Raw genomic sequence first — 14,462 nt, forward strand, 5'->3', positions numbered from 1 at the left:
GGGGATGTGGTTGTTAGACACCCAGAGGGACGCGCACTCGCTGTTTCAATTGATTACGGGTAATTTTGCAGCCTCCACATTTAGGTTACCTCATGAATACACTAAATTGTTTGGATAATATATCACATCGTAATGGGTGGTTTGTATGCTTGTCCCCAATCAAGTCGAGTTTAGCCAGTGAATAAACTGAAATGATTGGCCTTGCTTTCAGGAAACACACAATCAAACGACTGAGACTTTCCAGAAGAAGAGGGGGGAGAGGAGAGGAGAGGGAGGGAGGAAAAAAAAAAACTTTTGACAAGATTCAGCCTGAATTGTTAGGAGCCATTAGCGGCCATTATTAACTTTCTTCAGTTTGCCTTTGACCCTTCCAGATTACAGAGTGGTTTTATCCGAGGAGGCTGAATTAAACGGCCAAGGATACGTCTGAATTAAACGGCCAGGGAAACAAATATAGATGCGGAGTCCCTGGAAGCTGTGGGAAAGGAGTCTCGGTTCCTCAACAAACAGCCACCGCCAAGTCACCCCACTAAAGGAACACCACCAACAACTAAAAAGTAGCCATTTTCCTTGGTGGGGGATTATAGTGATCCAAGAAAGCAGATGTGCCTTGGTGCCCCTTCCCCCCACCCCCACCCACCGCCAGCCAAATAGCAGAAATCCTACTTAACACTCATCTCCACAGCCAGCCATCTTAAAACTCCTACCTCTCCTTAATTCAGAGACTTGGCTTGGGTCCACTCCCTTCCTTCTAATTCTCTGCACCTTCACAGTGAACAACATTTGCAGAGCATACTCTCTCTCTCTCTCTCTCTGTGTGTGTGTGTGTGTGTGTGTGTGTGTTCAAAAAGCCTCCTTTGTATTTTGAGAGATCCGGGAGAGAGAGAGAGAGCAGGGGAGATCTCAACTGCGTGATCTACTAAAGGGAGGGGAGAAGTTCCCCCCCCTAGCTATTTCATTGTCTCTGCTACAATATCTTTGAGAACCGCAACAGCCAGTAATCCAATAAGACCATTGATTAGGCTACAATGATTCAATTCAAGCGCATGGCTTTGTGCAGAGAGCATGCTTCAGCCTTTCTTGTCACCTTGCAGGGCAGAAGCCCTCTTCATGCTGCTCTCCTTATTCATGCCTTTATGGGAAATGTAGAGCGAAAGGAGTGAAAGATGGCAATTATCTAATTGGACTATTAACAAACAATCCTCTGAGTGTGGCTGTCTGGCATTGGTTCTTGGGCGGGGTGAAAGGCCACATGTTGCACTGGCCCCCATTCACAAAAGAGTTCCAGGGGCCAGGCTAGAGAAAGAAAGCGAGGGAACTTTTCACACAAATCCAGGCATTTTAGTTAGACATCCTTCCCCACCCTGTAAGGCTCCTTCCTTGCTTGTGTCTTCAAAGGGGGGCGGGGACTGGAGAAGGAAGGCTTTTAACTTTCTCTAGCTAAAAATGACACTACAACAGCAAAACAAGAAACAATACAGAGGGGGCAGCAGTACTTGGGGGAGGGAGGGGAGAACCCAGCTACACCCAAGTTGTATATTTGAGCATTGCAGGTCAAAGCAGGAAACATATGGACATACTCTTGAAGAAAATGAACCTGAAAAAAGGGAAAACAAGGCATAGATCCTCTCAGCTGGGCTTTTGGTGTGCCAGGTTTGAGCAGCAAAAGCAAGGAACAGAAGAACATAATAAGAGACCTGCTGGATCAGGCCAGTGGCCCATTTAGTCCAGCATCCTGTCTCACAGTGGCCAACCAGATACCCATGGGAAACCCAAAAGCAAAACCCAGACACACCAGCAATCTCCTCTCCTGCTGTTTGCAGCAACCGGAAGCACACTGCCTAAAACATGGAGGCAGAGTATAGCCATTGTTGCTAGTAGCCATTGATATATTCCATTAATTTCTCTAATCCTTGTAGAAGGAAGGACCAAAACTCAGTGGTGGAGCATCTGCACTGCATGAGGAAGGTCCCAGGTTCAATCTCTGATAGGATATCCAGGCAGGGCTGAGAGAAACCCTGGCTGGAACCCTGGAGAGTTGCAGTCAGTCAGTCAGTCAGTCAGTCAAGACAGCACTGACCTAGTTGGACCAATCCCCTGGCTCAGGATGAGACAGCTCCCTGGGAAAATCCGAAACCAGCATGATCAAGCTTTCCAAAAAGACTGCAGTAAATTTATATAATATTTGAAGGACAATTCTAAACAATTAACAGCACTAGCAGGGTTGATATAAAAATACCTGTAATGTTAACAATTAATACCTTTTTATATTTATTTAAAAATTGTGATAATTGGAATAAGTGAAATGTAAATTGGAAGAGGTACAAATGCTATGACATAGAAATGAATTATGAAAACCATGAGGAAGTCAATGAGCTCATATGAGCAAAGGATGTATTTAAATACAATAAAATAGAAACTCAACAAAATCATATCTATCTATCTATCTATCTATCTATCTATCTATCTATATGGGACAGCTACAGCTCCCTAAGCTCCATTGACACTAAGATTTAAACAGCACTAAGGTTTACTTCTCCTGGAAACTAATTCAAGGTTGAGCTGGACATGTCACCTCTTCACATGACTGTACAAAGCAGCCCAAGACCTTTTGGGGAGTCAACAAGAGAAGAAATTGGATTTCAGCATGTATATGTTAGTGGGATGTGATTGCCTGTATGTGAGAGAGCCATCTGCCTTGGGGAGGGGTTGGGAGCCTGTGCCCTTCCAGATACTGTTGGACTACCATTGGCCATGCTGGGTGGTGCTGATAGGAGTTGGAGTCCATGCAAGCAACCACTCACAAAAGGCCGTGTGAAAGGGCCTGATGCATTTCCAGTAATGCTGCAAACATTGCAATATTTTGTACATTCAGTTTCTTACGATATGCAGTATTCTATATGTTAATACAACTTTTTAATATTATTTTTACTTAGTTGTTATTTTAAATGTGCCCCTCGATCCCTCAGGATGACATGAGTTCATAACTGGCATAAAGAAATCAAAATGCAAAAATGCAAGTTTGAGTCCCTAATGGAGGCAGGTGGCGTTGTGGGTTAAACCACAGAGCCTAGGGCTTCACGATCAGAAGGTCGGCGGTTCGAATCCCTGCAATGGGGTGAGCTCCCGTTGCTTGGTCCCAGCTCCTGCCAACCTAGCAGTTCGAAAGCAAGTCAAAGTGCAAGTAGATAAATAGGTTCGCCAGAAGCGGCTTAGTCATGCTGGCCACATGACCCGGAAGCTGTCTGCAGACAAACGCCAGCTCCCTCGGCCAATAAAGCGAGATGAGCGCTGCAACCCCAGAGTCGTCCGCGAGTGGACCTAATGGTCAGGGGTCCCTTTACCTTTACCTTTAATGGAGGGCAATACAAATGTTCTACAGGCACTGTAGTTTTATGCGGGAAAGGGGAGATGCCATTTTCAATGGACTGATCAGTTGTTAGATCAATAATTAAACATTTTAGTTGAGTAATAATTTGCCCCTGGTTAATTGGACATGTGCATGTGTGTGCTTATGATATTTAGGATTCCCGTGGCCCTCATTTGAGTTGCACTCACACAAAGCACAGCAGTTGCATACATAGGCCCCATATGGAAGAACCCATTCATATGACCAGCACTGCATGCACCACTCATCTGGCCCACAAGCCCAACAGCCAGGGGTGCACTGGAAGAGGAATTCTGGGTAGTTCTGCTCCATAATGCTTTTTAGAGCAGTGGTGGTGGTGGTGGCGGCGGCAGCAGCAGCAGCAGCGGTGGTGTCATCTGCTGGAGTGCCAGAGTAATTGATTACGGACTCTTCTTGCTCTGGCAAGTAAATGAGGTGATAACGAGGCTTTCAAGTTCTAGTATGGGGGAACCATGCAGAGGGCCTTCTGTGGAATGCCCTCCCATCAGATGTCAAGGAGATGAGTAATTATATATCTTTTAGGAAACATCTGAAGGCAGCCCTGTACAGGGAAGCTTTTTGAGGTATAATGTTTTACTATGTTTTTATATAAGCTGGAAGCCACCCAGAGTGGCTGAGGCAACCCAGTCAGATGGGCGGGGTACAAATAATACATCATCATCATCTCATCATCATCATTGACATATTTGCACAAAGGAAGTGAGAGAATGAGATCAGCTTAACATTTTATGACTGCCAGCTGGTCCTTATGTCAAATGCATAAATGAAGTTCCTTGCATTTTTCTACTCTCCTTGGCAGTGTAGCTATAGAAGCTATCATGATGAGCTTCTGTACATCAAAAAGTATCCCTTCACTACAGCAGGCAGCATCCCTATACAGTGGTGCCTCGCTTAATGAATGCCCTGCTTAACGAAATTTCTGCTTAACGAAAGGTTTTTTCTAGTGGAGGTTGCCTCGCTAGACGAATTCGTTTTATGAAAAATTTGTCTAGCAAATCGCGGTTTCCCATAGGAATGCATTGAAATTCAATTAATGTGTTCCTATGGGCAAAAAAAATTCAATGCATTCCTATGGGATTCGCTAGAATTATTTTTCATTATAAGAAAAGACCCGTGGAACGAATTAAATTCGTCTAGCAAGGCACCACTGTATATGCTTTCCTGCAAACAATTGTGATGGACCAATCTGACCTCTGGCTGAGGTGGGGCAAAGTCTTTAACCTGCGAACAAGGAAGCATAATGGCCAAAGATGTCATTCACAAACAAACAAACAAACAAACATGCTGCCCATCTGACTAGGTTGCCCCAACACAACAATGATAAAACCACAATAAAGCATCAAACATTAAAAACGTCTCTATACAGGGCATCCTTCAGATGTCTTCTATAAGTCTGATAGTTGTTGTCAAGGAAGGGGAAGGGCCGCAGCTCAGTGGTCGAGCATCTGCTTTGCACGCAGAAGGACCTCCAGGTTAAATCTCCAACATGTCCAGGCAGGGCTGAGAGAGAACTCTGACCAAAATCTGGAAGAGCCACTGCTAGCCAGTTTAGTCAGTCCTGAGCTAGATGGACCATTTATCTGACTTGGTATAAGCCAAGAGAAAAGATGACCATATGAAGCAGAGGTTGGTTGATCATCTGTCATGGATGCTTTAGCTGAGATTCCTGCATTGCAGGGGGTTGGACTAGACCAGGCACCCCCAAACTGCGGCCCTCCAGATATTTTGGCCTACAACTCCCATGATCCCTAGCTAACAGGACCAGTGGTCAGGGATGGTGGGAATTGTAGTCCAAAACATCTGGAGGGCCAAAGTTTGGGGATGCCTGGACTAGACCAGTGTTTCTCAACCTTTTTTGGGCCACAGCACACTTGTTCCGTGAAAAAAATCACGAGGCACACCACCATTAAAAAAGTTAAAAAATTTAACTCTGTGCTGCCCTATATTGACTATATAATTATGACTGTAAGAAACACTTGCCAAATATTGCTTTCCGGCGGGTCAGCGTTGTATATTGGCGGCCGCCAGGCTCGTTTGCACTGAGCTTTGGGAAAGAGGAGGAGAAATATTGCTTTCTGGCGGGTCAGTGCTGGATATTGGCGGCCGCCAGGCACGTGACAATGGAAATCACCCTTCTCGTCGCGGCACGTCGCGGCAAACCAGCCAGGTTGAGAAACGCTGGACTAGACGACCCTTGGGGTCCCGTCAAACTCTGCAATTCTATGGTTCCATGAAACTTTTTATCCATGTTTGAATTATGGGGACAAGGAAGGGGGCCCTTAATAAAACCCATAAGCCCCACCCCATGACTTGCCCAGTTTTAGCCAAAATATGACTCTCCCATGCTGTTCTAAAAACAGCAGCTCAGGCAGCTGTGACAAGAAGTAAGAGGTTGACCCCCTCCCCCATTATTTGAGTACTGCATTTTGTATAAGCAAGTTGTGTGCCTTACATGAATGTGGTCCTTGCATCTCACCGTGTTCTTGGTGCTTCTAGTCTTTGCAAAATGCATACATAGGTAAGATTGGAGACTATCCCTGTATTAGTCATCTGTGGGGAAGCACTATGTTTTTATAATGGCAAGTAGGAGAAAATTGCATTTTATACTTGTAAAAAAATGCCACAAGCATTTTAAAAGAAAACCTGGCAACCTGTTCTATTATAAACCTGAAGGAGAAATTATAATTATATTTGTAAAATAGTGTGTGGGTGTCTTTATGACATTTCCCCCATGCTTTCAGTTATGCTCCTATCCACATGTATAGCATAATAAAAAGATGGAGTTGTTTGGCTCAATTATGCAGTTTAAATCAAAATATTTTGAATTTGATCATTATGCTCCAGTACTATGGGCTTAACACAAAACCCAGTCAAGTCACTGGGTGGCATTCAATTTGTCTCTTTGACTTGAATTACATACCTAAAAACACACCAACCCTATAAATCATGCAGGGTTTGTTTTAGGAAAATCACAAAAATATACTCTTTTACATAGTAATCACCTCCAAATATTTTTCCTCGCTTTAGCAGTGGCCGTGTGCTAAATACTGACTATTGTTAATTGACAATAGTAAGCTTATGCTCACTTTCTAATGTTTTGTAAATGAGAATTGTTACCAGTGGAATTGTTAGTGTTACGTTGTAGTGATATTATAGCTTCTGCTATGTATTATGTATTTCTATTGTAGCCTATTTATTTTTTGAGGACCGCTTCGAGCACAATTTTTTTAAAATGGTATTTAAATAAATTGACTATGGCTATGGCTACATTCACAGAGCAGTTGATTCCATTTCCCCAACATTTCCCTCACTTTCAAAGTCTGCATCATATTTGACTTTTTGAACAATGTAATAAACCACTTCAATAAAACTAATGGAATGTAGTTCATGTTTAACACTCATTTCCATATTGTTTGGTTCTAGAAATAATAGAATCATAGAGGTGGAAGGGATCCCAAGGGTCATCCAGTCCAACCTCCTGCAAAGCAGGAATCTCAACAAAAGCACCCCTAACTGATGTATAATTTACTTTGCTTTACAGCCCCCTTAACCTCTGCTGCCTTGTGGGATATCTTTGGGAGAAGAAGAGGCAAAGCCCTACATAAATTCAAAGTGGAGTTCCTAAGATGGTTGGATGGCGCCTTGTATGCCTCCTTCAGGAAACTCCTGCAGCCAAGCTGGTGCCAAACATATTGCTCTGCTTTCCTTTGGATCACATCAGCGGGGCTGAGAGGAGAGCCTTGTCATCTGGGCAACCCAAGTTCTCCATACGCATTGCTCAGGCTTGAGCCCAGATGAGGACACTTCGATGCTGCAATGCAGTGGTTTGACTTCACCCCCGGAGGAGCACTCCATTGTCTCTCGAGACAGACAGATGGCAACAACACCAGAAAAGCATGGGAGTAAAGTGACAAACTTTGGGGCATTATACCATTCTTCAGTTTTCATGGGGGACTCATGGGGGAACAGAAACAGGCATGTGTGGAAAGGGTAGGGGAGTAGCCATGTTGTCCAATGAGGTTCGTGGTTGTGTCACACCATGCCCAGTAGTGTGAATTAAATTTACCGCAGCATGCCTCTATATCAGTCAAAAACCAAAGTTCCGTAACACAATAGGTACAGTACTGCAATGTGAAAGGAACATTGTTAAATGGGACAGAAGGCCTAACTGTACATTATAATCAGGAAAACGATCTGAATGCACCCTATCAGAAATGTTCCATTTTTTCTAATGACCAGTTGGTTCCAGCATTTTTACAACAGTGTTTGAACAGGTGTTTATCTACTTGCAGACTCAGACATACATATATTTAGCCCAGTATAAAAGGTGAAGCTCTTGTGAGGTAATGAGATTTATTCTGAGCCCAAACCCTTCTGTTTAAACCTCTAGATTCTGATTAGCTGGGATGTGCTAAACATCTTCAATTTTAATGAAGATAAATAAGGCTGGCCTCTCTCCAGCTCATAACTATTTACAACATAAAAAAGAGAGTGCCATATCAGTGTAGATAGTTGAAAATATTAGCTCAGTCTTCTTCACTAGCCCCAAACTGCAGAACAAGCTGTTAAGAACTCCAATGAAAACTGGAACAAATGCTCTTATTTCTATGGTTAATGTAATAAATGGGTTTATTTATTACATTAACCATACACCACCACAATAAATGTCACATTGTGTACCCACACACATGCCCCATATACTAGTGGCAAAATAGTGTCACAAGTGGGAAGGAATACATAGCATCACATCCAATAGCACACCTATGGCTCTATCCATGGATAGTGTGGATGGGTTACATCTTTTCACTAAGTTCTCCACATGAATATATCATGTGCAGACATTTTTTGTATATCTGAACTGGTGGTAAGGAGACCATCCAATCTGATTCATTAGTTGAAACCCTTACATTCATTCACCCACTTCATCTGGGAATGAACTCTCTTGAGCCCCACTTATATTTCAACTTCAATATGTTGATACCCCCTAAATAAGGCTTCAACTATGTATAGCTGGGTCCTCATCTAGAATTTGGGAACCATATCTGAGAGATGTGTGCCTTGGGATCAGCATACCTAGCAGACTGCCTCCCTACAGTGTAGCAAATCTTCAAGATCTTCTGAGGAAACTCTGATGGTCATCACTTGGAGGCAACCTAGAAGATGACCTTCTTGGTGAGATCACCCATCGTTACCTTGGGTAATTCATGAAGTGGAGACAATAATGACCATTCAACAGATCTTTAGAATATATGTTCACCCAAACTTTCCTAGACTCTGACTCTTAATTTTTAACTTTTTCTGTTTTGCACACTGCTCAGTTGTATTTGTGCAGTTTATTTAAATTTTCCTCCATAAGAAACAAACAATATAACTAATAACAATGAAAGAGCTATGGTGAACATATATTTGCTTATGTTGCAAAAATTAGCTCTATAGTATCCATGATTATCACAATATTTTTCATTATGTTCTAAATATTTTCCTTCATTTCACATTTAGGAAATTCTTACTGTTTTTATGTAAACCACATAGAGATTCTTTTAAAAGTCAGCTAAGCAGTATTTTTTTAACTAAACTACTAAACAAATGAATACTATACATCCATATTCTTGGGGTTATGTGGGTGATGGAGGGGCTGGAGCAAAGTTGTCATCCAGTCCACTAGCTGCCCATTGAGGGGGTGTAGCTTCTGTGCTGGTAGCAGTTGAGTGCCCATCAGGGTATGTTGATTCTCCAGGGCCCCACTGGACTCCTAATTTTTCTTTCATCAAGTCTTAGCCATTCCTGGGTCTGGGCTGCTCTTGACAAGGACTCTAGAATTCTTATGAGTGGGAGTCATCACCTTGTGTTCCATACAGTTACTCTTCTAGTGAATCCATTGAGCAAGCTCTCTGAAGAACATACAGTATGTGCCATCTTAGGAACTCAGAGGTATTCTGTGTAAGAATTCAGAAATATGAGATTCTGTATCTGGACATCTGCAACCAAGTCATTTTATCATACCATCTCTTCATTTCGCTTCATAATGGGAGACAAGGCAAGGAAACTTTATTTGTTGTTGCGGCAGAGGAGGAGAGAAGTCTACATTTACGATAAATTCTTGGCTTTGACCTCTGGCTCTGGAGCTGTGAGAATTTCATTATCTTTAATTGACTCGTCCTTCAAATGGGCACTTCATATAGTTCAATATACTTCCTAATGACTTGTAAGAGAGCGTGAAAGCAGGGTTAGGAAGAGAATTGCCCATGGCACTACTTATTAAAATCTGTGGAGGATTTTCAGGGCAGTTTGGGGTTATCCTGCTGTATGACAGAGGGACATAAGCACACTGGGAAACTGGGCAGCACGTCAAGAAGCGGCACTGATCAGGGATAAATGCAAGGCAACACACAGCACTTGCAACATGCTACGTTTGTGAAATAATCTGATGGCCTCTGAACATTTAGAACTCTCAGAGGACCAGAAAACCGCTTCATGTATCATCAGCATCACTTTCTTCTGAATTTGTGGCTGCAGTTTTAAAACAGCCACAAAAAAGGAATCATTTGGATACTTTATTTAAAAAGGGGGTCTAAAGAAATGTAAAGCATATCCCTGAAATATAATTATGGCAGGGACCCCCCCCACCCCCCCTTTAATGCCACATTCCATTTGGGTCACTTGCCTCATAAGTTATATTTATTGGCAGTCTGAAAAGCTCCTGGAAACAGGAATAGAAATGACTGATTATAGGTGTGGTAGGATATATGTACAAAGAAAGACTGTGAAGTCTAGAATTATTTTGCTTGGTATGGGTGAATGAGAGAAGGCCTGATGGTGGCAATCAGGCTTGTAAAATGTGTATTGGACAGCGAACACTTCTCTCCCTCCCCCTGCCCCCCCACCTCTCCTCAACATAATACGTGAATAAATTCCAGGCTGAATTAAAAGGGAGTAAAATATGCATTGGAAAGTGAGGTGCTCTCTCCCATCATATATTATAGGATTTGCTGTGATGCGATTCTACCGCAACTGTTGCAATTTTTAAAATGAGCTGCATAATGGAATGGCTGTTTAATCAGGCAAGACACCGCTGTAAGTTGGAAACTATTCAGAATGCCACACATTATGCTGCGCAAGGCATCTTCTGTTCAAAGTAAGTGCACAATTTTTCGACAACAGATGGTTTATTTTTGGAAAATGTGAGACAGCCTGAACAGCTCCACCCCATAACTTAGAGGCCACCTATTGTCAGGTGCTGAGTCTGCCGCAGAATCAGAACCAGGAAAATCAAGAAACTTCAACAAATTCATCCACCATGAAATTAGTCCATTGTGTGACCTTCTAGGCCCTGACTCACTTCTGGCCTAGCTTCGGCATTTCTTGTTGGAAGTTATATAACCCTTGGTCAAGTCAGTTCCACTGCTGGAGATCTTATCTATGTATTATCTGCAGCCTTTGAGCCAGTGACTGATTCTCTACTCTTCTTCACCAACCTCCATTTTTCCATGCCTACTTTGTGCAGCCATGGAATGGCCTCTCCAAGCACTGACCCCTTGTGGATCCTGCAACTATAGAACTTACGGAGCCCGGCAACCAGCCCTTGAACCATATAGCCCATCTTCACTGATCCCTTAATGGGAAAGAAATATGCATTCCTCACTCACTCCAGACAACCAAATATTTCCCACCATAACACAGTGTAGAAACCTGCCTGAGGCTAGGAAAACACTGAAATATATATAGTAATGGCACTACAGGAAGTACGGGAATATCTCCTTTCGGATGCTAATTTCTAGTTTTCTGCTGCGTTGTCTCTGAAAGGGAGCATGCTTAAAGAAGCTAAAGCTAAAGGGACCCCTGACCATTAGGTCCAGTCGTGACCGACTCTGGGGTTGCGCGCTCATCTCGCATTATTGGCCGAGGGAGCCGGCGTATAGCTTCCAGGTCATGTGGCCAGCATGACAAAGCCACTTCTGGCAAACCAGAGCAGCACATGGAAATGCCGTTTACCTTCCTGCTGTAGCAGTTCCTATTTATCTACTTGCATTTTGACGTGCTTTCGAACTGCTAGGTTGGCAGGAGCTGGGACCAAGCAACGGGAGCTCACCCGTTACAGGGATTCGAACCGCCGACCTTCTGATCAGCAAGCCCTAGGCTCAGTGGTTTAACAACAGTGCCACCAGAAAGGGACTGCTTAAAAATTGGAATGTGAAGAAGTGTGGAACAGGGGATATGGACAATGGTTCTGTTTCAACTCAAATAACTTACAGTATTTTGAAACTAAGTCTAACTCTTAGCAAAGAGTTTTATGAGATCCTGACTCAAATTTTAAAGTGCATGAAGAATATGTCATAGGTTTAGTGCTTGCCTACCACTTAAACTGCTGGCAATGATGCTATTGGTATTTGCTTTCTATTTTTAGGATGCAAAGTTTTGCATATAAGTTGAATGTTGTGTATATGGGGTGAATCAAATGCTGCCTGCGCGCCAGCAGAATGAGCTTCCACTCTTGCAGTGGGACATCATCTCTCTCTCTCTCCCCCCCCCCCAACCCTACAATAATCCTCAAAATCTGCTCCAGAGGTTTAGGGGGACAACCCTGGACTAGATTTTGTGGACATGCTTAGGAGGTGCAGGGAGAAGAGGAAAGTGAAGTTCCATTGCATGAGTGAAAGCCCACTTGCTCATCACTGGATCCCATGCATCTCCTTCCTTCTGTCCTTTTGTTCTGGTTTTTTTCTCTCTTTCTCTTTCTCCTTTTTGATCAAGTACTATTTTTTTAAGAATTTGCTGCTTATTAGATGATGTGGCATGGCATAGCTTAACTGCCTTTTTTCATTGTTTTTGTTTATTAAGAAAATACTATCTTCATGCCTCAGCAAGGTTACTATCTGTATATATCAGGCATCCCCAAACTGCGGCCCTCCAGATGTTTTAGACTACAACTCCCATGATCCCTAGCTAAAGGACCAGTGGTTGGGGAAGATGGAAATTGTAGTCCAAAACATCTGGAGGGCCGAAGTTTGGGGATGCCTGGTATATATGGTTTAGAAGGGGTCTACAGCTGTCAGCCTTACATACTATCTTACATACTATCTATAGCTGGCCCTATCATTACGTAAAGTAAGGTGACCATCATATGCAGTAGATTCAGCAGGGCAGTGATGGTGGTCCCCAGGCTATTCCTGCTGGAGGACAGATCTGTGCATGATTCAACTGCCAATCTTATCATCTTATGGGCGTGGAATAGGAGGAGGTAGGTAGCCGTGTTGGTCTGACGTAGTCGAAACAAAAAAATAAAAAAATCCTTCCAGTAGCACCTTAGAGACCAACTAAGTTTGTCATAGGTATAAGCTTTCATGTGCATGTTAACATTGTTTATGCCATCAAATGCCAACAGTGCCCTTCAGCTCTCTATATTGGACAAACAGGCCAAACCCTACGCCAAAGAATAAATGGACATAAATCTGACATCAGGAACCACAAGGCAGAGAAACCAGTAGGAGAACACTTCAATCTCCCAGGACCTTCTATACAAGATCTCAAAGTAGCTGTCTTATTACAGAAAAATTTCAGAAACAGACTGGAAAGAGAAGTTGCTGAATTGAACTCATTACCAAGCTTAAAACCATGGAGAGACCTGGTCTGAATAAGGACATTGGATTCTTATCTCATTATACATGATAAAGCTTTCTTTAGCCATCTCGCCCCTTGCTTTTTCCTGCAAGACCAATTGTTTTGATAACGTAAATGTTTTAAGTTTTGTACCAAATTTGTATATATTTTACTCAATTACATTGTATACATTACAGCAGCCTTTGGCTATAAGCAATAAACTTGATACCTGATACCAATTGCAGTCGTTCACAGTTGTTAACAGTCATCAACAGGTTTACCACTCCTATCAGCCAATCACCCATTCCCACCACCCTTCTGAGTAATACCCCTCCCCACCCTCTGACTATACATAAGGGTCTGGTGACTTCTGTTTCAGTGTATCTGACGAAGTGTGCATGCACACAAAAGCTCATACCTATGACAAACTTAGTTGGTCTCTAAGGTGGTACTGGAAGGAATTTTTTTATTTTTTGTTTCGAATAGGAGGAGGCACCACCTTGTCTTTCCCTTTAGGCAGGAAAACATATTGGGCCTGCCCTGTCATTGGTTAATTCCTGTGTTTTGAGCCCTTATGAGTCCCAGCTGAGAGCCCAGCCTTCTCAGGGACAAATCAGGGCAAAAATCTTCATTTCAATAGCTTATCCTATCAGGAGTCAAAGGTGTACGGTAATCCTTTAAAGGCAAGCTATGAAATTTGCTGGAGGAGGAGAAGAAGTTGGAAGTGGAGCCCGTTACCTGTTGCAGAATGTTCGCCCCCATTCCCCTCTCTCCAAAATTACTGAGCCAGCTAGAACCTCAAAAGCCATCAGAGTCTACCTATTTGCAGCATTAACCCCTTCCAGTGAATACTCAGAGTAACAAGCAGGTGAGGAGCAACTTGCTGCATCCTTCAGCCACAACCTCATACTTTCCTCCAAGCTAAGAATAGACACTCACACACCCGCATCCAGATTGCTGTTCAGTTGTTTGGCCATATTATTTATAGGTTGTATTTGGCACTAGACATTATGCAAGGGGTTTCGTTTGCTCACCCAAACAAAAGGACCTGAAATTTAATGTATCTCTGTGGGTTTGTTTGTAAATCACTTTGAATTGCCTAGCGACTAACAAATTTAACAAATAATGATGATAACTTTAACTTTCAGAGCCACTGCTTCTTTCACAACACTATCCTATCTTATTTTACCTGTTTAATCTTAGAATTTCTGGATTATTTCTCCCGTCTATCAGATGACCACAAGCATGCCAGAATAGAAGGTTTTCCTGTGTGGAATGCATTCTTCGCTTTGTTAACTGTCAGCTCCCAAATGCCTTTCTCTCACAATTGCCCTGAAAAGGGGCGCTTAGTTAGGTCAGGTGCTGCCTTTGGTTTTTGTTTGTTCCTGAATTCTGAAGAGGAAAACCTAATTTCTTCAAAAGTAGGAACTACATTCCTGGAGGCATACAACTGGCA

Source organism: Zootoca vivipara, chromosome 5 (genome assembly GCF_963506605.1).
Source record: "Zootoca vivipara chromosome 5, rZooViv1.1, whole genome shotgun sequence".
Lineage (NCBI taxonomy): Eukaryota > Metazoa > Chordata > Lepidosauria > Squamata > Lacertidae > Zootoca > Zootoca vivipara.